Source organism: Macaca nemestrina, chromosome 13, assembly GCF_043159975.1.
Source record: "Macaca nemestrina isolate mMacNem1 chromosome 13, mMacNem.hap1, whole genome shotgun sequence".
Taxonomy (NCBI): domain Eukaryota; kingdom Metazoa; phylum Chordata; class Mammalia; order Primates; family Cercopithecidae; genus Macaca; species Macaca nemestrina.
In genome coordinates, this window is record NC_092137.1 from 112,825,558 (window position 1) to 112,850,830 (window position 25,273).

General features: G+C 46.1%; 1 protein-coding gene and 1 long non-coding RNA gene across 3 annotated transcripts in view; one reads left to right on the top strand and one right to left on the bottom strand.

Annotated features, from left to right (window-relative positions):
- LOC105490168 (NCK adaptor protein 2) overlaps window positions 1-25,273 on the bottom strand; it is a 278,398-nt gene that overhangs the window by 46,521 nt on the left and 206,604 nt on the right. The gene's annotated exons all lie outside the window — the stretch shown is intronic.
- Window positions 19,565-24,757, top strand: LOC139357955 (uncharacterized). Of its 2 annotated transcripts, none has more exons than XR_011612045.1 (3): window positions 19,565-19,697; window positions 23,116-23,323; window positions 24,578-24,757. It is a non-coding gene; the product is annotated as an uncharacterized lncRNA (long non-coding RNA). The 2 variants fall into 2 exon arrangements; XR_011612044.1 differs by having other exon boundaries at window positions 19,594-19,697; window positions 23,238-23,323.

Sequence of the window (25,273 nt, forward strand, 5' to 3'; positions counted from 1 at the left end):
AGGCCAGAGGTCCCAGGCCTGTATGGGGAGGCAGGCCTCTGTTAAGGCAGCCTGTGGGAGTGCACATTCTTTGGGGAAACCCCCACATGCACTGCAGGGAACAAGGGAGCTGGTGCAGCCCATGAAAGTATTTGCTTTTAATTTTCTTGATTTTTTAGACCATAGAAGTATTACATGTTTGTTAACATTTTAAGTATTACATATATAAAGCATAAATTCTTACATAAGAGTATAATATTCTAGCATTTTGTTCATGTGTGTATGCACATATATGTTTATATAATTTTGAAATATTTATTTAGCAGATATTTACTTGCACTGTACACTGGGGATATAATAACAAAAGAATCAGACATTATAGAGCATACATACTTATCTGGAGAGAAAAGCAATGAGCCTGATAAATGAAAAATTATGTAAGATATGAGAAGGAACTAAATGTTCTGGGGAAATTAAGCAGGGAGAAGGAGAAGGAAAGGCAGAGTGAGAGAGGATTAGTTTTGAATAGAATAATTATGAAAGGCAGCACTAAGAAGGTAACATTTGAGCAAAGACCTGAAGGAGCAAACCATGTGAATACCCAGGGCAAAGATCATTCCAGGCAGCAGGAACCACAGGTGCAAATGTCCCAGGGCAGAAACACATCTGGTGAGTTCAAGGACCAGTTACAAGCCTGGCATGCTTGGAGCAGAGAACACAGAGGGGAAGGAACAGGAAGAGAGAGTCAGAGAGGTGTTGAGTGGCAGGAAAGGGGAGGCATTTGAAGAGCCTTGTATTTTACTGTGAGAGAGATGGAGCACCATTGGGGAATACAGAACAGAGAAACAACATGATCTGACTTCAGCTTTAGAAGGATCACTGTGCCTGCCGGTGACCACAGACTGTAGGAAGCCAAAGCAGAGGCAGAGACCAGTGAATTTAACCTTGTGGGCTCAGGTACAGAGGAGGTGGGAGGTCAGATTTAACCAGGCTTGGGATTTAGCTGAATGAGACAAATTGAGAAAGAGACAAAGGGACTGAGGCTAAAGCAAGAATGGGAAAATGATTGGCACTACAACCCATCTGCGCTGGGGAAGAGGGAAGTGAGGCTGGGCAGAGGGAGAAAAGATGGAGGGACCATCGGTTAGAAGGGGTGTCTAAGTGGTAGAAGGTGTGTGTGGGTTGTAAGTTTGAAAGGGATTAAAAAGTTAATGGAATTGGAGAAAGAGAGGAGTGTGTGGGAAAGATAAGCTGGGGTTACTGGAGAATGGAACACCTCAAATTAAGATTCTAAATAGCGTTGCAGTTTTTGGTAATGTCATCATCAAGGGTATGAACATGAGCTGAGATGGGAAGGAGAACTTGATTATGGGAGGAAAGGACGTCAAAAACTGAAAGGCCAGATTGTAGAAGGATTCCAAGCATGGAGAGAGTTGGCCAGGACCTCAAATGTCCAGAAGAAGGGGGCTAATGACTTTAGGGTAGGAATTTGATGGCTGCAAAGAAAACTAATCATGAATTCTAGTGGTTCCAGCTTCAAAGACGAGGATTTTAGGGAGCACTGAGGGAGAATGGTCTGCAAGTGGCATTGAGGAGCCTGGAGGACCCCTGCCCACTTCCAGACCTGACGAACATGCTGTTCTACAAGCCATAGGCACAATTAATGTCACAGTTCATTTTTATAGCTGCTTCATTGCCCATTTCGTGGGTGTCTCATGATGCATATCACTCTCTCCTCTTGAAGGTCACTGAGGTTGTTTCAAATTTCCTCTTGTCATTACAAACAATCCTGAAATTACCACCTTTGTCAATAATTACAGTGCCCATGAAGGCCAGGCAAATGGGAAGCACGAACCTGGGGCCTCTGAATTGCCCACTGCCCACTAAACACTGGGTCAAGAAGGTGCAGCCTGCTCACAGCCCTCTGCCCTGGTGGGGACACCTTGCGATCCAGTTTAATTTCCCACATCCTCCTTTATCCAGGCTCACTTTCTTTGGCACCCTGCCCAGGGGTCTCTAGAGAGACTGGATAGGTTGTTCCTCTGTTTGGGGCATGATGATTTGTGCAGGGTAAAGGCCGCATGACAACCTAGGGAACTGAAAATACAGGACATCAGCCAAGCTTCTGGTGGACACCTGAGAGGGAGTGAAGAGGACTGATTTCAGGCTCACAAACCCAGCATTTTGTGAAGATGACAAATTCCCATGTCTGCATCTTGAGAGAAAACCCCAGACAGGGAAAGGAATCCATTTGAGTGGGAGGAGCCGTGGTTGCCAGCTAGGACCCATGTTCTAGGGACGCTTCTGCTACAATCTCTCCGGGGACCTTGGGCAAACTCTCCATCCTTCTCAGAGCCCAAGTCCCCATTTCTAAGTTGGAAACTGGGATCCAGAGGACAGAGCACCATTGAGAGGAAGCCAGCTGGAGCCAGCTTTCTATTCAGGTGCCCTGATTTTCCTCAGTGGAGAGTCAACTGGAAGTTGATTCCTGGGGCGTGAAATGGGGACTTTAGGTACGTCTTTCCCACCCAGATCCACAAGCCCTTACCCAAAGCCTTAAGCATTTTCGGGATCGAGAACATTGCAGCTCTGGAAGAGTGGCATGCTGCATGTGCCATTTTACATGACACGCTGGTGAAGGGGCGGCTGAGGGGGCACCCATCACCGAACTCGTGAATGTGCTTCACGGAAATGCGTGCATGTTCACTCCAAGTGGGATCAGTGAAAATGAGAAATAGCCTTACGTCGGGTCAGCTCGGGTTTTGCTGTCCAATGAGCCATGGAAAGACTTCTCCTTTTAGGTCCAGTTCTTCCCTCTGGCATAGAAAAGGCAATGGCAGCAGAGCTGGAGAGAAGGTGCCTCATGTGGAGAGAAGGCATCCACAGAACGTGGGAGCCCTGGGCTCCTGCTCCTCTCAGAGCCAGGGTGTGCCATGCCCTGAGCAAGAATGCGAATGTTGTGAAAGTGTCACATCTAACACTTGTGTGCGTTATTTTCCTCCTGAAGAAAGCACCTGTCCTCAGAATGAGCCCAGAACACCTCAGGGTGCCCTGTTCCCCTGCCTGCCCACGGGCTCCCTCCTGGGCTTCAGGAGAACACAGGGGATCCATCTGCCTGTTGCCTCTACCTTGTTCCCGTCCAGCAGCCTCCTGTATATCACAGTGACATGACCCTACCCTCCTCTGAACCCAGGTGCAGCAAAGGGAGCCAGGGAGACCTTGATACCTCATATGTCTCTTTTGCGCTTGGTCTGAGATGCACCCAGCAAGGGCAGTCGGAACTCAGGCTTCAGTGACGCTTCCTGGCATTTTGCTGTGAAAGGCGCAGCAGCTGAATTGCTTCTTGGTAAACCACAGTGTCTGCCTTTGGATTCCAGTACCAGCTCCACTACCTGTAAGGTGGCTTCGATCCCCCTGTCTGTTAGCATGGGGGTGATAATAGCCAATACTCAGCATGGTTTCATCAGCTCATGCACATAAAACGAACAGCACAGTTCTTGTCATGGTGGCCCCCTACAAATCAATGTTTGTTTTCTTTCCCTTTAACTCTGAGTCTAGACAAACAGGAATCACATTCAGTTAACTCACTTTCACCATTTGTTTAGAAGTCATCTACTTCCTTTCATGCTATTTTTGAACGGTTTTCTAAAACTGTAACCATTAGGGCAATGTAAACTTCTAAAGAGATACTTGGAAACTGTTTTGGAACTAATGTATCCCTCAGACACCTTAGTGAGGGAGACTTCCTCCCGGGAGCCTTTTGCATTGATCTTCTCAGCATTTGCCTTAGAAAGCTTTCAGAAGTAGGTGCTATCATTTTTGTACAGGACACTAGCGAGTGAAACAAAAAAAAGACAGGTGCATTAGTTTCCTCTGCTGTCTGTGCACATTAAGTCACCAGCTGAAGGTGGAGGTAAAACGGGCTGCGGAGGGCCTACCTCGCTCTCCAGGGAAGCCCATGTTGCTCCAGTTCATTCAAGTCCCCAACTCAACGGGCTTCTGCATGGTGGGGGCTCTGGCCTCCTGACACCGAATGCCAAGCAGAGGTAGCCATCTCTCCAGAAACTTACATAGAGAAAGGCTCTTGCTGGGGACAGAGGAGAAACGAGCTGGTGTGGCCACCCAGGGCTCAGCGGTCTGAATGGGACTTCTAACTACTTTCCCACCACCCTCATATCCCACCATCCTGGATATGAGTGAACTTCACCTTTTGTGTCACTACTTGTTGTTTCTGAGTCTTGGTTTTCTCATCTATAAAATAAAGACAACACCATCTACCTCAGAGTTCTTGCAAGTTGGAGAGCACACTCATATAGTACCCGGCGTGTAACTGCATCTGCTGTTATTATGGTGGTGTTGCTTACAACGAGAAGACGGGAACCTCCAATTCAGAAGTCCAGAATGTTTATTTGGCAGGATTGATCCAACATAACTGCAGAGGGATTTCCATGTGACTGATATTGAGGGTCACTTTCCAGCTTTCAGCATCAGCAGGATTTCAGGGCTTCCCAAGGGGGAAGGCAGTGAAAGGGCGGAGTCACCAACATACTTGTCACAACCTTAATGAAGTCTTCATTAGAGGGGGCATACAGTTTGTTCTCAAGTCTGCATGGATTTTTGCATGTGAATGAATATATATGCTTGCCAGTCAAATGAAACAAACATGGAAATGCTTTGAATAGAACAACAGCAACCCGTTCATATTCAGGGAAGATATTGTTTTTATGTGCAAACACTCCAACCTATGAAAAACCGGACTGGTGGTGCACTGTACTAGCAGATAGTTTGTGTCTTGCTGATTCTTTCTGCTTAGGGACACTTCCTTTGTGTCCCTAGCACCCCTACGTGCTGCAAGTGGACATAACTGATCTTCCAAAGCTTGGCTTCTGGTTCTCATCAGCTAGACTTGCTGGGTGTATTTGTCAGAATAGCCGTGATCCTGCTCTAAATTCCCCACGTCTCTGTGGCTTAGTACAATGAATGTTTATTTGTCATTCGTGTCCAGCCTGATGCAGGGCAGGGGCCCCTTCTGTGCACTCCGGGTCCTGAGGCTCCCTCGTGGTAACCAGTGCTTCCCCTGCCTTCCATGGGGGTCGCAGCGACCTGGCCCAGCTGCACCAGGCTGGGAAATGGAGGGCTGGCATGGTATTTGGTGAGCTCCCGAATCTCAGAGGCCTGGCACTGGCAAAACTAGAGTGGCCTGCCTTTCTTCCAGCAACATCTTCTTGCTAAATGTGCATCCATATGTCCCACATTTCTAGCGAAGACGCAAGAGGGCCTGCTGCTCCATTCTCCACGGGCTGGCTGGACTCATGTGGTATTGCCCTGTGGTTTCCACGTGAAAGGCACACCCTGGGGGAGGTGCCAGGCTCTCCTCTGGGGTGTAGTGGGAAAGAAGAGTTGTACTTCCTTCTATTTCGCATTCTAATTTCTGTTTTTGTAGGCTTTACAGTGTACACAAGACATGTGTGCCATAGTTCATTGATACACTTTCTAAAGAAATACGTAAATATAATGGAGCTACAGCTTCAGAAATTTTTAATGATAAAAATTGTGTTCAGAATGAAATGGAGATGGCTATTTTAGAGATAAGGAGGTAACTTCCTGACTGGCTAAAATACCATATTTAGTTCCTTTCAGTATTCTGTGATTATTCTCCTCTCGTGACAGAGGTTTACTCAAATGTGCATAGTTTTTTTTTCGTTTTTTTTTAATGAGGCCCTCAGGTCTTTGGGAATGGCATCATACTTCACACGAATCTCTTAGTGTTATGCTTACCTTTAAATTAAAAAAAAAAAAAAGTTGAAGTATTTATTTTCTCTCCACTATGCTGTAAAATTTTCCGTGATGGCACATGCAAGCCATTTAGTCTTGCATGGAAGGAGAAGCAAGACTGATGATCTCCAAGCTGGAGAGCTTCCTGTCTTCCTTTTTCTTCTCTTTCTTTTTCATTTTTTGGGCAAGGGGTAAGGGCAGTGGAAGTGAGGAGACAGAAGGCAATGTCTACACTCTATGGGCCTCTGAGCAAATCCCATCGCTGTCCAAAAGATGGCGCTGTGATCCTGTAGCCAGGGTGGAGCCCTGTGGACCCTGCTGGAGAGCCTGTTCCCAAAGGGAAGGCCGAAAATCACTTGTTTCTCATGCTCGGAGTCCCTGTGTATGATAACTTAAACACAGAAAAATGATCCTTAAAGGTAGGAGGAAGCCAAAGATGGCAAGAGGATGAATGGCCTCTGCAAAGGATCATCAAATATTACGGTCCTGCCACTTGGGTGTAGGATGGTTCATGGGGTTATCGCACTTCCATATATATGCTAAATAGAATAATTAGACTATAGGCCGGTTCTAGAGATAATCACTAACCAAACCACCTCAGCCCTGGAAATTCCTATGCAACGACAAAACCAAATGCGCGTGACAATTTATCAAAACAGGCTAGCACTAGACTACTTATTAGAAGAAAGTGGGGTCTGTGGTAAGTTTAATATCTCTAATTGCTGTCTTAACATAGATGATAACGGAAAAGCAGTTCTAGAAATTGCTTCAAACGTCAGAAAAGTAGCCCAAGTACCAGCCCAAACCTGGAAGGGGTGGGACCCGGCAAACCTTCTAGGAGGGTGGTTCTCTAATTTAGGAGGATTTAAAACGCAGGTAGGGACAATAATCTTCATCATTGGGCTCCTCCTGTTTCTCCTGTGTTATCCCACTTATAATAAAAGCCATTAAAACTCTTGTTGAAACTATGGTTAACCACCAGAGAATCCAGACGATGCTCCTGCTACGACATGGAGGATACGAATCTATCTCTCAAGAATACCCCAAAAGCAAAGGTTTTCTTTTTCTAAGGTGCCCACACTACTATGTCACACCTGAAGTAGTTATTGAGAAAGTCACCCCTTTTCCCTTTTTTCTATAACGAAATAGACAGGAATGAAAGATTCTCCCTGGGGCCTGAAAGCTTGAAGGGATGAGTAACTCCTCCCTTCTCAGGCCCAGTCCCAAGGCGCAAGGCCACTTGTGTCAGCAGCGTGCGTCAGCAAGATAGCAGAATCAGGAAGAAAGCCAGCTGGAAGACACCTACCCTGACCGGAAGACACATACCCCTGAAGATCGAGAAGGATGCAGTCTGGGTAATATGTAGCAATCACGTCAGACTGGAACACTTCCTGTTTACAGAGGACTATAAAACCCCTGTCCCATCCTCCTTGGGACTATTGCCACTTTAGGCTTCAGCCCGCCTGCACCCAGGGGCTCATTAAAACAGCATGTTACTCCATATCCACACACACAAAATCACTTGTTCCTTCTTCTACCTGAACATTTCAGACACGGCTGCCCTGGCATCTGTGTACCATTATGAAAACCATGGCAATTTTCAATGCTGGCCTTCAAAAGCTGGTGAAGAGTGAGGAAGTGTTTTCATTTTCTCCCCAAACACAGTCTGACAGTATCTTTTGCTTTGACTGAAATTCAGGGTCTGAAGTTAGCAAAGTCACCCGTGCTACAGGACACTGCCTGGCTGGTGGGCAGTCAGTCTGTTGTGATGTGTGGCCCGAACTTGACCTTGAAAGTGGAGTAATAATGACCAACCCATCACCCTGCTTGCCTTGAGGCTGCTTAAGATCTAACAAGGAAAACTTTGGAAATCCCTGGAGCCCATAGACGTAGGGAGGGCCCACCGGCTGTCCAGGTAGCCGCTTGGGTCTCTCTCCATCAGCAGCCCCCCTTCTTAGCCTGAGCAGACACCCCCAGCTGCCTGGGGATGCCAACTGCCTATGGTACCACCAGTGATCTCTCCTGCCTCTATTCATCCATTAAACGCACTTTTTCAAAGCCTATTCAATCTCTGGTAACTGCAATATTTGATAAGTATTTGAATGGGGACTTTAGAAACCTGTTTCCAATTTAATTGAAAACGTTTTACTTTTAATTAATTATAATTTCTCTAAAATTGAAATTCTGGCAAGGCTCAGGGGAGGCCAGGTAGACGTACTTAAGCATAGGAAGCCACTTGGACACCCTTAAAACCAGCGGTTTGCAGCCTCGGCTACATATTAGAACCACCTGGGAAGCTTTAAAAACTCCTGATGCCACAGCAGGGCACCCCTGGCCAGGGCCACAGTGTGAGCTGCCAGGGCTCCTTCATCTGTAAAAATATATTGAGACATTTTATGACTGCTTTGGTATAAAGACAAATACGTTAATTTGGCATGTTAAAACCTCTTCTTTGACACAAAAATCAGTTTTCCTCATTTGATTTCAAGTGAAATGTAAACCTTTTGTGTGTTCTAGGCACCGCGCCTAGTGGGTAAGTCAACCCTGCAGAGAAGGAGTTTATGGGGTGAACTCAGCCTCCAGCATTTTCTTAAGCTCCCCCAGGCCATCCTATTGCAAAGTCAAGATAACCATTTTCAGCCATCTAGGACAGAAGACCTACTTGGCTGGACTGGTCCTAGGGATCCAGAATAGCTTGGAGAGGTCTGTTTCCTTTAGTTCTAATGGACCATGTCCAACCAAGGTCAGCCTGACCTTGGCCCTGCCTGCCCTAGGCCCTGAAATTCTGGTGAAATCAAACATCCCTGACTCCCAGTCCTTACACCTTTGGGATTCTGACCTGTACCTGCTGCCAATGAATCCTCCATCTCAGAGCTGGAAAAACAGAAGGACCTTGTAGACCCGTGTAATTTCTAGTTGCAGAAGCTGTCTTGTTAACGTAGCACCTGGTTCAAGGTCATGGAAATGGCCAAAGCTAGAACTGGGCCCAAGCCCTATCTCCACATCTCATGCTAAGCAAACCCTCAAGAATGAATCTCACGGCCCAAATGGGCAAAACCAGTATGCTCTCTTGAGGGTGTAACTTGCTTGGCCCTTCTCTCTGCCCAAGAGCAGGCCCAGTGGTGAAACCATAAGGGGCCAGTTGCTCTCTGGTTGGCATTAACTATAGCTTGTCCAAGAATAGGGTGAATAAGAACCAAAGTGGAAGCCTCCAGAGGCAACACGAGAAGGCTGCTTATTACACCATGTTGATGCCAGGCTCAGAGGAAGGAGGAGATGAATGTTAGTGATGGCCACAAAAGATCTGCAGATGTTCTGAAAGATGGGGGACAGCTGCTTTAGCTGCCTTCACACCCATGGAATCCTTTCTGTCCTCTCCACTTTCCCTCTCTCCCTGCTTCCTTCTTTCCCTCCTTCTTTCCTTTCTTCCTTCCCTGGATCAACAAACACCTGTTGAGAACCTATTTCTAAATGTGTGGGAGACTGCAGGAGGTGTCTAACAAGGAAGAAACATGTCAAGCCTTCAGGGCCTATGGGGAGAAAGCCCAGCACGTAGGTAAATTACAGAACATCAGCAGCAGGTCAGATATATGGGAGCACAGGGCAGGCGGCACAGAGCACGGGGCATGTCATGGCCCTGGGGCTTGCTGAAGCCAGGGTCTCATAGGTAGTACCATTTGAGCTGATTTTTGAAGAAGGCTGTTTGGTTGTCATGGAGATGAGGTTGGCAGGTGAGCATGCACAAGACGGGGAATTGAACGGGAGTCTGAGTGTTCTCCAGTGCTGTTGATTCAAGTGCTTCCCATTAGCAGTTGGGGCATTAATGAAACGCAACCACCTCAGTCATTTTCTTGATATCCTTTCTGCAAATACAGCTAAGAGCTGGAGCTGGGCATTAAAGCTAAAGGACCTTTGTTTTTTTTGCTTCTGAGTACACCCCCTGAAAGCAATTACACCGTTGTCAAAAAGCCCTGCATTTTCACAGGTTCCACAGAGCAATTCAGTGAAGAAACAGGATGGGTGCACGGAGGAAGTGAAGAAACAACTTGCAGGGAGCACAGCTGGAAAGTTGATGAGCGGTGCATGTTTTCCTTAGGGGGTCCTCAACCACCTCAAGCCTGTCTGCACAGCAGCCACAGTCCTCTCAGAACTCATCCCTGTCTTCCAGTTATTTTAGTATCTTCTCAAAGCTACGCTTTATGAAGTACAGCACAGATCAAGGGCCTTAAAATGGTTTTTATTTTGCATTACCATTTTTTTGAGATGGAGTCTAGCTCTGTTGCCCAGGCTGGAGTGCAGTGGCACGATCTCGGCTCACTGCAAGCCCTACCTCCTGGGGTCATGCCATTCTTCTGCCTCAGCCTCCCAAGTAGCTGAGACTACAGGTGCCCGCCACCACGCCCAGCTAATTTTTTGTATTTTTAGTAGAGACAGGGTTTCACCATGTTAGCTAGGATGGTCTTGATCTCCTGATCTTGTGATCCATCTGCCTCAGCCTCCCAAAGTGCTGGGATTACAGGCGTGAGCCACTGTGCCCAGCCTGCATTACCATTTTTAACCATGCATAACAGGAGGTTGAAGAGAAATATACCAAAACTTTAACAGGGTTTGTGCTTGAGTGATGGGCTTTTTTTCCTTCTCTCTCTCATATCTTTTTAACTTTTTATTTTAAAATAATCACAGACTCAGAGTAATTTGGAAAAATAATACAGAAAATCCCCCTATACCCTTCTCCCAGCTTCCTCCAATGGTACACCTTGTGTGGTATAGACACACAATGGAATATGATAGTCTAATGAGAACTAAGGTTCTCCAACTACTCACAACGGTATGAATGAATGCATTCAGAAACATATTGTACAGCATCAAACCCAGAAAGCTGACCTCAGTGCAATGCTATGAGCTTGACTACAGACCTTATTCAGATTTCATCAGTTTTTACACACACCTATTTGTCTGTGTGTAACCTATGCAAATTTATCACATATAAAAATTCATGTTCTCAGATTTTAATAACTTTTTATAAGTGTGTATTTGTTTTATAATAAAGAAGAAAGCTTTACTTTTCAACTTTTTTTCTGGGAGTCTCTCCAAGAAAAAAGAGATCCTAAATGTGTAAATTCCTAGACACAAAGTTTTTTATTGCTAAGTTACTTACAATATAAAAAAATTAAATCAGCCGGGAGCAGTGGCTCACACCTGTAATCCCAGCACTTTGGGAGGCTGAGGGGGGTGGAGCATGAAGTCAGGAGATCAAGACCATCCTGGTTAACACGGTGAAACCCTGTCTCTACTAAAAATAGAAAAAAAAAATTAGCCGGGTGTGGTGGTGGGCGCCTGTAGTCCCAGCTACTCAGGATACAGAGGCAGGAGAATGGCATGAACCCGGGAGGCGGAGCTGGCAGTGAGCCGAGATCGTACTACTGCACTCTAGCCTGGGGGACAGAGCAAGATTCTGTCTCAAAAATAAATAAATGAATAAAAATTAAATCACCCAAGCATCTCACTAGAAGTAATTAAATATAATTAACCAGAGAACTTCTGCTTAATGGACTACTGGAAAACTATTTGAAATGTTTCTGAAAAAGGATGTGATAACACAGAAAGATGCTCACGATGAGGTAAAGTTAAAACCAAGCTACAAAACTGTACAACAGTGTGACAATGACTACGTAAAAAGAAATCAATGCATGGAGGAAAAACAGGAGGCAAACACTGATATGGTTTGGATTTGTGCCCCCACCCAAATCTCATGTTGAATTGTAATCCCCACATGTCAGGGGAGGGTCCTGGTGGGAGGTGACTGGATCATGGGGGCAGATTTCCCCATGCTGTTCTCGTGATAGTGAGTTCTCATGAGATCTGGATCTGATGGTTTAAAAGTGTGGCACTTTCCCCTTCGTTCGCTGTCTCTCTCCTGCTTCGCCATGGTAAGATACACTTGCTTGCCCTTTGCCTTCTGCCATGATTGTAAGTTTCCTGAGGCCTCCCCAGTCATGTGGAACTGTGAGTCAGTTTAAACATCTTTTCTTTGTAAATTACCCAGTCTCAGGTAGTTCTTTATAGCAGTGTGAGAATGAACTAATACATACACCAAAACTGTCCTTCTCTCTACCTTTCCTATATTTTCCTAAATGTTATCATTGAGAAGGGATTTTCAAATTTTAACATGTGTCCACTGGTGGTCTTAAAATACAGATTCTGATTCAGTAGGTTTGAGGTTTGAGGCAGGGTCTCAGATTCAACGTTTCTGAGGAGTTCTCAGATGACACAGAGGCTGCCATTATACAAGAGACACTATGTTTAAACAATGATTATTTTAGAAGTGGACCTTTGGGAATAATAATAACGGGCTTCTTAGGTTGAAAAACCAGCCTCAAATGCCAAAGCATATCCACCCCCGCAAACACATACGCGCGCGCACACACACACACACACACACACACACAGAGTTCAATAAAATCCCCTCTTTTTACAGACTTCACTTGGATTTTCCAAGTAAAGGACAATGGAAACTGGGCTTGTCAAGCCCTAGAGAGTAAGATTATTCTTTTGTTCTGAATTTTCTACTGAGATGGGAAGAGTTTTCCTCCCATTGTTAGGTGTACTCCCCTTCAATTCAAGGCATGACTCTTGTCGACTGTGCTTTTCTTGGGAGGTCTTATTTTGTTCCCATATCATCATAATGCCGAAGAACAGGTATCTACCGAGAACTACCTAGAGGATGAAAAAGCACAGCCCACAGGCACTCCTCAGACAGGTAACCAACCCTCATGTTCAACAACCACCTCCTTGTTAAGAAAGGTAATGTGAGGAATTGTAGACCCCATTTATCTCTTGGCAGCCTGAACTCTGAAGCACTTTATTTTTCTTTTAATCTTTCAGCAGGCGCTGTTTCTGTTCTAGCTTTGCCAAATAGATTTCAAAAAAGTAAAGTTCTATTTTTAAAAAACCAGCCAGTCTTCCTTATGAGCCAATCAAGCAATATATAACAGCTTTCATTTATTTTGTAATTTATAGATCTCAATGCTCTTCTAGATCTATTATTTGACTTTGACAGCATATTTCTTATTTTTAGAGTAAAGCATTTTCCATGTTGAATGTATGGATTTTTTAAAATGCAAAAATAAGAAAAATTATTTTATAACATTACTACTCATAATGGTGTACTATAGTCTTTTTTTTCCCCCAAATAGAATACATTTTTGTCTCTTTTTTATGAAGCTGTATCATATTGTCTTTTATAATATCTGCTCTATCTCACTTGATCCTCAGAGTAGCCCTGGGAGGAGGCAAGGCAGGTATTACTAATTCCATGCCATTGGAATGGATTCATCCATGATAATGCTCAGTTGCAGAAACTCCTCTTTCTAAGGCTTGGTCCAGTACCTTTTCCAGAACCATGCACGGTGAAGGCTGATCACAGCCTGAATAGTTCTACAAATATATCTACATAAAAGAGAGTGATAAAGAAGGAGAAAGAATGTTTCCTAGATATTAGTTGCATGAAATGAAATTTATGGAGTGGCCCCATATTTAAAGAGGTGGCTGCATGAAACCATATTTGGTTTCCATCCAGCCTAGAAAGTGACACTAATCAGAAGTATATTAAAACCAGACAGCTAACAGACAAATTGTGGTGTCTGCTCACAGTGAAATGCGATAGACAACTCACAATATGAGCAAATGCTTTCAGAAACATCACACTGGATATAAGAAGCTTGGCACAAAAGGATCCACACTGCATGGCTACATTTACATAAGAGCAGAAACAGGCAAACCGACTTTCTGGGGTCAGAGGTCAGGGGAGTGGCGAACATAAGGAACCAGGGGTCGTGGTGACTGAAGGACCCAGGCAGGACTCTGGAAGTACTCGTAACAGTTTGTCACTTCATCTGGATGAACACTGGTGTGTTCCTTTTTGGAAATCCTTTGAGCTGTACTTACCCTAAGTTTTCAAAAGCCTCTTGGTTTCCAGTAGGTTGTACCTGCCTTTGCAGCTCTCACAAAATCCGCCCATTTGTTCAGTTTCCAGGATCAGGGATCACTTGCCTTCCATTGTTATTATTTCAGGCCTCACACACGCAAATCTAACTGGCCAGGACTGACCATGAAGGAGGGAGAGCTCTGGTCCATGGGTTTCCCCTCCCCACCTGGAAGGCTTCGGTCAACAGTGCTCAGAATGAAAGGAAGGTGGTGGTGCTGGCCTTCAAGTCTCCCCCAAACACAGAGGACCCAGGTCTGCCTGTCCTCCATTAGCTTTTACTCACTGGAGAGGGATAACACACTGCTAAGGAAAGGACTTGTTCTGAGAGTGAGGACTGCCCCCGGATTTTGTAACCAGTTGCAACCACCTGAAAGTAGTTCTGGGGAAGAGGTCATGGAAGAGTCTCTCCAGGTGAGGGCTTTGTCCTAGATCACCTGCTGTTTTTCAACAATGAGGAAGACTAAATTAGTCCCAGTGTTTCTATTAAAATGCTCTGTTCTCACTGCTGACAGTCAGTGTAGCAGAACCAAACAAACCTGGGACTCAGTTCAGTTCTGCCCCGAGACCAGGTAGGTGAGCAGAGGAAGTCAGTGACCTCCAAGGCTCAGTTTCCACAGCTCTAGAATGGGGATAAGTAACCCTACTGTGGGTGATTCAAGGAGATAGTGTATATCGGAAGGGACTAGTATAAAGGTTGGCACATAGTGAACTATTCATAAACTCCTCTTAGAAATAATATTCCAGCCAAGTGTGTGATCAGGATCACGCCTGTAATCCTAGCACGTTGGGAGGCCAAGGAAGGAGGGTCGCTTGAGCTCAGGAGTTCGAGACAAGCCTGGGTAACATAATGAGAATTTGTCTCTACAAATAATAATAATAATTAGCTTGGCATGGTGGCATGCACCTGTAGTCCCAGCTACTTGGGAGGCTGAGGTGGGAGGATTGCTCAAGTCCAGCCGGTTGAGGCTGCAGTGAGCCATGATTGTGCCACTGCACTCCAGCCTCGGAGACAAAGTGAGACCCTGTCTCAAAAAAAAAAAAAAAAAAAAAAATTAATATTGCCCTGGGCTTTCATTCATTCAGCAAACATGGATGTGCACCCACTAGGCACTGGGGATGCAGGAGAGGCACCAGGAGGAGGTAGACGAGGCCTCCTGGAGCTTACATGCTGCAGGGTGGAAGGCAGCAAATAGGCAGACACGTGAACATACTTTACTCGAATGCGATGGGTGGTTGTGAAGGAAGTAAACAAGGTTGTGAGACGAAGAGAATGGTGGAGTTCCATCCACTTGACACAGTGCCTCAGGGAGGTATCTCTGAGAAGTCATTGTGATCCGAGGCCCTGGGATTAGGAGCAAACGAGTCCCATGAAGAACGGGGACTGCGGTGCAGAGGAAATGCAGGGACAACCTCAGGGAATAGGAGAGGGCTTGGCACTGTGGGAGACAGCAAAGAGGACACCAAGTGTGACTGGAGGGTGGTGGAGAGGATGGGAGATGGTGGGGCTAGAGGATCAGGCAGAATCCGCACCCTGCGGCAGAGCCTCTGGAGGACATCGTGAGGCGTTTGGGAGTTTGGTGCTGAGCAGGAAGGAAGGCTGTGCTGGCTCTCAGCCGGTGTGATGTAACACGACTGGCATTTTAGGCCCCTTGATTTGGATACTGTATGGAGAAGAGACAGCAGAAGAGCAAATGGAGGGGCATGAATGAGGTGGTTGTGATTATCCTGGGAGGAGGGGCAGTGACTTAGTCTAAGGAGGATGGAGGTCAAGGAGATGGAGGGACATAGATAGACTGGAGACAGGTTCTGAGGTAGGAGAGACAGGAGATGAGGAAAGGAGAAAGAAAAGAGGGCTCCCAGACCATGGAGACACCTGGGAGGATGAGAGTTGCTGCCTCAAATGGAAAAGAGCAGTAGGTTTGGGTGGTGGCAGGGGACAAAGGTGGACTCAGGCAGGAGGTAGGAATTTGAGCTGGGAGCTCAGTGGAGGGAGTGGAAACAGAAATTTGGGACTTCTCCACATAGATGCCTTTAAAGCCTGGAATATTGGGTAAGATCCCTTAGAGGAACAAGGCCTGACTCCAGCCACGAGGGTCTCCAACCTTTAAAGCCATGCCAAGGAGAGGCCAGCACAGGAGACTAAGGAATAGCAAATGATGCAGGAGAAAGATGGGATGCGTGCTGTCTCAGGAGCCGAGGGGGAGGGCTCCCAAAAGAGCGAGGGGTGGGGGCCCTTCATGAAACCAGGAGTCTGAGGAGAACGGAACAATGTTCTCAAGTTATAGCACTGGGTTGATGGTGAACTTGACATGGGTTTCAGTGGATGGTGGGTGTGGAACCCCAACTGAGGCTGTGGAGGAATGAATTGGGTGAGGCAGGGTGCTAAAGTTGGCACTCCCCATCTTGCTTGGGAACATGTGTGGGGTTCCTAACCCCTCCAGGAGGCTGGCAGCTCTCGCTGCCGGTCCCCTATGTTCCCACCCGTAGTCAGAGGAGCAGCTCAAGGGCACGGGACATACCCTGGACCCTGGCGGGAGAAGCTCTGAGCTGCTGAGCCCGCAGAGCCACCATTCACATTCTGAACATGCCCTCTTGCCGGGAGTGGTGGTAGCAGGAACATTGATTCCCACAAACCTCTAAATAGCGGATGTGGGATGAGTACGGAATGCTAGCCTTTCTCTGTTTTACAGCCAAAGGAAAATTTTCTGGAAGCCAATACCTCTTTGGGTGGATCTGAAAGGAGGGAGGATGTGGCTTAAGTTGTTTGGTGCAAAGTTTTCCAAGTGTTGTGAAAGACGTATTTATTGGGGCTGGGAGTGAAAACAAGGAAGAAAGGGTAGAGCTGTAATGTGACGGGAAATGTTTGTAAATGGAGATTTTTTTTTTTCTTTTATTAGGTGGAAAGTGAAGTAAATGAACTCTGGGGTGGTGTCTTCTAACTCTCACTTCCAACTCTCCTGTGTTTGTAGACTCCATGTTCCTAAACAAGGGAAAATACAGCCACAACCTCCAAAGGACAAGTGCTTATTCATTCCTTTAATTTATCTTTATTGAGAATGTTCAATGTACAGTGTGAGAAAAACTGAAAGTGAATAAAAGAAGCTGAAGATGTTTAAAGATATAGTTTAGAGATCTAAAACCTAATGAATTGTCTTAGAAGAGGAGTTTAAACAAAATAGGACTAGTCAGGAGGCTGAGGCAGGAGGGTCGCTTGAGCCCAAGAGTTTGAGGTTGCAGTGAGCTATGATTATGCCACTGCACTCCAGCCTGGGCAACGGGGAAAGACCTTGTATCCTTTAAAGAGAAGAAGAAGAAAAAGAAAGAAGGAGGAGGAGGAAAGACAGAAAAAATACAAATAGATGAGAGGCAGAGAAGCTATATTTATAGGATTTCCATACATAATCAAGAACCCTGAGCAGCTGTGGCCTCAGCAAGATAGATATTGATTTCTCTTACAAATAGAAGAAATCAAGCAGGGGATGAGGTAGCCATCCCAGGGCTGTGTTGGTGGCTCTATGAATTTGCCATGGACCTACCCTGTCACACTCAACCTTGTCCCCATCCTCACGGTCCAGAGCAGAGCTGAAGCTTTAGCTGCTTTGGCTGAGCTCTTCAGAGAGAATGGCATGAGGGCTTCACTGTAAGGGGATCACAGGCATTGCTCATGCATCTTCTAAGCTAGAACATTCATCCATGGCCATGCATGGCTGCAAGGGAGGCTGGGCATGTCTGTGGGTTGGGCAGCAATATGAGTGTTACTATTTTGAGAGAAGGGGAGAAAGTCTGGCACAGAGGCTAATCTACAAAAATCAGAATATGCAAAACAGATGTAAAATTGGTGATTTACTTTACAAGTGATGTCTTATCTTACCTCCATTAGCACAAGCCACAGTCCTTGACTTCGTATTTGAGCCCCTCTACATAAGTGCCTCAATCTACCTCTCCAAACTTATCTCCCTGTTCACATCCCAAACAGCCCTGGACTTCTGCTAAGCTGGTGATCCCTTAGTTCTGGGTCTCTGCTTGCTTTGTACTGGCTTGAGTTTCAATTCATACACAAAGGACTGGATGAAACCACTGTGTGAATCTAAGTGGACAAAAAAAAAGGGCAACCTTCAGGAGGGAAACACACATGCACACACGTGTCGTGACTAGTGGAATCCACTGCACACAGGATCAGAGATGGGATGGAGAGCTGGTGGACCAGACCCACAGAAGGGGGGACCTGGCACATAAGCTGTTGCAACATTCCCCTGGGAAGAAAGGTTCTCAGGGGCTTGCACCATCCCCTGGGAGAAGAGGTGGCTCCCAGAGATAGCCTCACATGCCAGCAGGGTAACTGATCTTGTCATTACTCCCATTTCCAAGAAGGCTTGCCTGTTTGCAAACACTTGAAAGGAACATCTGTCACTCTTGTGGGGCTCTTACAGGTTCCAAATGTCCCTCACAGGGTTTCATTACCTCAACCCTCTAGATTATATTGAAAAGGAGAGGCATATACATGCATGCTTGCAGTTGAAGGAAGGAACCCAGGCTTAACTTTCTACAGATCCTCAAAGATGTCTGTGCCCCTGAAAGATTAAGAAGAAGGAATTAATTTGTGTTCCAGGGCTGGCTGAGCCTTGCAGCATGACAGTGATCCTGGGGAACTGAAGATCCACACCTGGGAAAAGAGAGCTGGAGAAAGAGACCCTATGGCCACAGGTCCCAGCAGGCTCGTTCAGTGACCCCACCCCATGGGGTCTAGATTCCAGATATAGTGCAGGGCAGCCAGACACGTAGCCATGCCACCCTCACCAGCACACATTGTCAACCAAGAGGCAGATGAATAGGTCTCCGAATGGATGCGTGAGGGTGACTTTTGAACATTTTCATTCTTTGCTTAGTTGAGCTAAGCTCTAGGCTCTTAGCACTGAACTGGAGGTGGAGAAGAAAAACAAAGACTTAGCAAAATGTTTCTTAAATGGTCATTTAAAAACTCTCCTAGCTTCTTGCCGTTAAATTGGACCTTACCATTTATGTGAGACCTGGATTTTAATACATTGCTTTTTGTAAGCCATTAACCATGTAAAATGATCCACAGTCAATTTACATGGTTAGAGTTGAATAAGAGCTAATATTACAACCCCCATTTAATATTTTGGTTACATAGAAAGTTTTATTTTTATTAAAACGAGAGATGTAGTGGGGAGGAAAGCCAGGGGACTGCATGCAATTATATTAAATACGCTCTGACTTTTAATAACACCATATTCACGTGACTTGGGCAACAGCATTGAATGCTGTATTTTCATGCCACACATGTGACCCAGGACTTTATTAAAATATAAGTCATGTTTAATCATGCAATATGAAAAGCCATTCTCATGTCAATGGGCCTACTTCCTTCAAATTTCCACTGTTCAACAAAGCGCCCAAGAGCTACACTGAACAGATCATGGGAATTAGAAAAGATCTGTTTACTTCCAGGACATGATTTTAGATTCCTGTCTTATTCATGCAGTCATTTGCTAAACATTTATTGAACACCTATATTTAGAAACACCATCCTAAACTTGGAAATAAGAAGTGACTGACAGCATGTCCTTCCATTGTCATGCCATGGCCTTTCAGGATTTTCAAATCTCTGGGAGAATAAATCTGTGTTTGACCTTGTTGCTTACTAATTAGAGCCCAGTCTCTGTGATGTCACCTGTAGAATTCTGTCTATTAGAGAAACTGTGGTTTCATTGCTCCGTAGAACTTAACCAATGTTCTATAGAACCTAGCAATCATATTCTAACACTCTGTTCCCAAAAAAACTTCTAGAAATACCCAATACTTAAAAATGTTTTCTGAACAGGCATCACTATTATATGTGTTCCCTTGTTTGTAATGAAATCTCTCTTTGACACAGGTATTCTAGATTGGTGTTTTAGTCTATTTGTGCTGCTGTAACAGAGATACCACAGACAAGGTGGGTACTTTATAAAGAACAGAATTTTATTTCTACCCCAGGATCTAGGAAGTCCAAGATTAAAGCATTGGCATCTGGTGTGGGCCTTCTTGCTCTGTTCTCCCATGGCAGAAGTGGACGGGCAAGAGAGAACAAATGCCATGTGCTTATGTGGCAGAAGAGCAGAAGAGCAAGCCAGCCAAACATAGCTGGCGCCCCTTTTATAAGGGCCTTAATCCCACGTATGGGGAAAAAGCTGCCATGGTCTAATCATCTCTTAAAGACCTCACCTTTTAATACGATCACATTGGCAACACCTGGATTTTGGAGGGGACACATTTAAACTGCAGCAATTGAGATGACATCACATTTTTGACTTTTTGAAAGTTATACTCTGTGGTGTGAAAGGTTTACAGATATATAAATGACAATTCCCTGCCCTCAAAGTCTGTCCACAACAGCTGTAATATTAGAAAGCGATCAGTGCCACAGGGAAGGATGGAGGAAGTAGGAAGCAGAACAGAAGCTTGATTTGTAGCTGGAAGCTTAGGGAAATCTTTGTGAAGGAAAGGAAAAGCTTCGGCCAGCCCAGGCAGTGAGGAGAGGCACTGGGCTATGACATCCCTGTCCTTTAGGGAAGTTTAATGTCATCCCTCTTCCTGTTATCTCTTCATCTTTCTTTTTCTTTTCTTTCAATCCCAGATCTTCCTTTTTCTTGCTCATCTTTGCCCTTCCTCTGCTGCTCCATTTCTCTTTCCTCCGGACCCCATCCTTCTTGCCACTTACTTCAGAAGATAAGTATTTGGAAGAACTAGGCTGGGACCTCTCTGCAGAGAGGGAGCTGAGCAGGGAGCCCATGCCACTCTCGGGGGGCCTCCTGTGCTGTGGGTGGAAGGGAGCTTGTTTTAGAAGAAAAAGCTCCAGAGGATCACAGGATGAAAAAAGAGCCAGGGAGTCAGGCAATCTACATTTATTTAAAATGGTTTCATGGAGTTGGCCATTCTCTTTAATAGGCAATTTAAAACAATATCAATATTTATGGACATTTATGCAGCAGGTGCTGAGGCAGCCAGCACCTTCCCGAGGCAGCCAGGATTATAAAGACACTGGTCTGATCCTTTGGATGAGGAGAGCACATTGCTCCCTGGAGCTGAAATCACTCTTCCAGGGCCCTGGGGGGGGGCGCATTTGGAGTTCAGGAACTGGAGCAAAACTCAGTGGTCCCTAAGAACCCTGCCAGGTTAGTGCAGCTCCCTGAAGCAAGCCGCTCCTTTTCATCCTTCCCATCTACTAAGGCTCATTTTCTCTGATCAAGCCGGGGCCTCAGCGCAGCACAGAGACCACAGATCATTCTCCTAAAGATGAGCAAATGGCTCCAGGATGGAATAGGGCAAAACCAAAGTCCCCACCTCCAAGTCTAAGCTGAACCTTAGTCTGGAAGTGCAATAAACACTCAATGACACGGAGAAACAAACTCTAGGGGTGCTCTCCAGGAGACACTTGGGCCAAGATCACTTAGGAAGCATTGTTTCATCCCCAGGCCTCATGGATGTTTCAGAGACCGCTTTGCTTAGCCAGTTACAGGCTATCAGGCCAGTAGCCCCAAACAAATGTTCTGTGATTTGCATCTCTAGCAGTGGACAATAAGAGATTTATGAAAGGCAGCAGAAGAGTGATCAGCCCCTATGCAAAGCTTCTCACAAGCGTGGTCTCTGAAAACCCCTTCCTTGATGAAAGGGATCTTTTTCAATGCTCTCCTCTTCTCTCCGCTCCTCTGGACATGTAAATAAGATATCTCAGGCAGGATTCGGAAACACAAAAGCAATCACACAGCAGGTCCATGCTTGAGGAGCTTGCAGTCCAGCTGCGGAGCCAGGCTCAGGAGACGGTGGTGCTTAGCCGGGCAGAAGGACATTACAGACTCCAGGTGGTGAGGATCTGTGGTCCAGGTTTTGGGAGCAGCTCATTGAAAAGGACAAACTGTGGCAATCAGGAGGCAACTTCCAAAGAACTGATGCTCCTTGCTTGAGCGTCTCACATGCCGTGAGGAGGACTGAAGATCATAGCTTTCCTTTCTTAAAATCTATAGCAGACAGTGTTGCTTCCCTACCCTCTGCATCCCTTACCACCTCAAAGCACCCCAGGGCAATACCTGCATTCTTTTACCTGAGAAAGTGGGTTTCTCCTTGCAGCCTACACAGAGGCATGGGGTGGTACAGCCCCCAACTCATGCCGAATGGTGGAGTCGTTTAGGAAGTACCCCAGCGTCCTCACCCCAGAGCAGGGGACTCGGAGGTGTGTGTTCCACCCCGGCTTCCTGAGCTCCCAGAAGGACTAAGCTCCTAGTGTCCAGGGCAGTAACTGGCTTCACTTCCTTCCTGGCAGCTTTCCCTCCTTCCCTCCCTTCCCACCCCCATCATGATTGTCTCCACCTTCACAGTGAACTTGCACTCCCATTTTTGTATCTGGGTCTGCTTCTGGGGCAGCGCAAAGCAAAGACATCCCTCCTTTCCTTATTTCTCTCTTCCTTCAGCTTTGCACCCCTTACTCTAGAAAGTCTCAGAGGAAATTTTCTCCCCCGGCCCCAGGCAAAGTCATACTCCCCTCCCACAGGCAGGCAGGAGCAGAGGAAGGCAGGGAACATTTACCTTTCCATTCCTTTGGTCTGCTCATTGAAAATATAGCGCTAACCAAAGTCTGGGATTATGTAAAGAAACCAACGAAGGGAGGTGAATAGTGAGTAGAGTGTTGACAAATAACGATAATAAGAAATATCTAGTCAAGACCTATGTCGTAGTCTATTCAGGGTGCCATACCTAAATACTAAAATTGGGTGGCTTATCAACAAGAGGAATGGGTTTGTGGAGGCTGAAAGTTCAAGATCAAGGTGCCAGCAGATGGGCTGTCTGCTGAGGGTGCTCTTTCTGGTTCTGGTTCATAGACGGCATCTTCTCCTTTAGTCCTCACTGGTGGGAGGGAAGAACTCTGGTCACTTTGGCCTTTTATAAGAGCACTGACTGCACTCACGAGGGCCAACTTTCATGACCAAGTCCCCTTCCAAAAGCCCCACTCCCTAATACCATCACCTTGGGGATTAGGTTTCAGCACGTGGGTTTAGGAAGACATAAACATTGGGACCATAGTAACCTAGTCACCTGCCTGATCAGGCCTCCCCTGGCAGCAGCAGGAGACCCAGCAGTTGAATCCAGAGTTCTGCTCCCCTCACCCAGCTCCCGCACTGCCTCCCTGGAAGGGAGAGAGGAGGAAAGGAGCTCTGGGCAGGAGAAGGGGTGAGGAAGGCAGGAGGAAGGGAGCTGGCCGTGGAGCTGCCGGGGCTGGTAAAAGCACGACTGATGACTGTCATGCTTGGGAAAGAGGAGGGACCCATCTTAGGCTCAAGAAGGAAAGCCCCAGGGTTGTCTATACTCTGTCCCTTCAGGGGAAGCGATGTTTATCATGCACTTGTGCAAAACACCAGCACCAGCACCAGAAAATGAAGACAGAGTCTCAGCGTCCTGGCTGCCGTTCTTAATCTGCACCTCCCCATGCTTATCCCAGCAGAGGGTCATTGTGGTGATGTTCAGACAAGAGAATTCTTCCGTGGCGCCTGGCGTCCGAGCTTCTTTGCTTCTTCGTCTATCGGTCAGGTCAGTTTGTCACTCTTCCCCATACCCTCTGTTTCTTTCTCTTTTCCTTCCTCTCTTCCTTTTCCTTCCCTCTTTCTGGTGCTTTTTGCTTTCTTTTTCCATTTCTTTCTTTTCTTACTTTTTGTGAATATTTTCAGCTGCCTACTCTTAGCCAGGTATGGTGCCCAGACAACAGCACAGGGGCATCCAGCAGGCGTCTGCTGGGCAACTGGGGAGGAATTTGGTGATTTCCCACGGCCAAGGCCAGTTCCTCAGCTGGTGGCACGCAGATCTCTCTCAGGGGAGGAGGCTGGGGAGCCGCTGGCCAAGGGTAGAAGCTTGCATGAGCCTGATTGGTTAATGAGAATTCCACTTCATTTGTTTCTGTGGGTGATGGACTGGTGAGGATCAGTGGGACCCAGGGATCCTCCCCGTGGGAGGAGATCAAGTCAAAAGGCACCCAGTTAACCAGGGAAAAGGAATTTGGATATTCTTAGCATATTACACATACCAAAGAATTTAGATATTCCTAAAGGGACATTTCCTTCCAACCAGGATATATATCATCATAAAGCTCATCTGGTTTAGAAAACCGGAAACAAACATTAAGAAGTCTCCCTCTCCCTACTCAAGACATTTTGCTTCTCTTTCGAGGAGACTCCAGGCAGATCTGTTGAGCTGCCTGCTCCTTCCCCACAGGGGTGTTGGACGTCGAGCGATCCCATGGCAGTCTCCTGGTCCTCAATTCCCCCACCTCATTCCTACCTTGGTCTTGTCACCCCATGTAGTCCATGCATGCTAAATGCTACAATATACAACCTCTCAGGTGCAGTGGCCTAATGCAGTCAAATGTTATTTCTCAGACCAGTGCAGGTTGGTGGCAATGGGAATGGAGACTTGGGGATACTTGGGCAGGGGGAGGGAACCACTCCACACAGTCTGCTGCCATCTATGGCTTCCCCTCTTCTAGAGCAGTGGAATCCTTCACTGGGTCTTACCTAACTCTATCTAGAAATTCTAGACAGCAATGAGAACCAGAATTCTAATCTCATTTCCTAGGGAAAGCTCACTGCACTACACACACACATGAACTCTGGGGACGATGCCACCTTTATCACAACCAGTGATTTGTGACATGGACTGTCAGATTCTAGTAGCGAATTCGTATTTTGATCTGGCCAAAAAGCTTTTACTAAACAAACTCTCCTTTCCCATGGAAAAAATGATTGTACTTTCTCTCTTGAAAACACATTTTGTTAAACTTCCTTTTTACAGAAAGACTAAAAGCTCTACTGTATCCAAAAATGGCTCAGCCGAGGGGGGTTGCGATTCAAAGGACGTCTTCCTCTCAAATTGACAGAGGCTCATTACTCTAAATTGCTTCGAGCGCCACGAAGATTGGAATTCTTCAGCAGCCTGTGTTGATTCAGAAAGATGTCGCCTCTGAAGTTACAAGACACCCTGCTGCCTCTGAATCTGTGGGGTCTCTAGGAGCCTCTAATCAGCTGAACATCAGCTGCCTGACCTACTTGAAATCTGGACCAATGAAAATTGTGTATAGTCTTGTAGAAATCGGTGTTGGATTATAGGATTAACAGGCACTGTTGGGGGTGGGGCGGCCTTTTACTGAGCTGACACAGGGCCAGTGACTCGGGCTTTTGTCTAAGAACAATGCTGCCAAGGCACCACAGGGTCTAAGAGGTATTTTGATGCTTAAAAACCCAAATGAGGCTGGTTGCAGAGAAAAAGCGAGGAAAAAAAAGAGAGGAAGAGACCAGGAGAGGAGGTCACAGAGGAAGGTTGGGTTGAAAGCAAGATCAGAGATGAGAAGAGCGATGGACAGAAGCAAAGGCTGCGTTTCTCTGCAACATTGTTCTGTGGGCCTGGAAACAAACTGCTTATCTGGCCTGAGATCATTTCTTTGTTGAAGACTGAGAATATCAGAATGGTCAGGAGCACAATAGTATTATG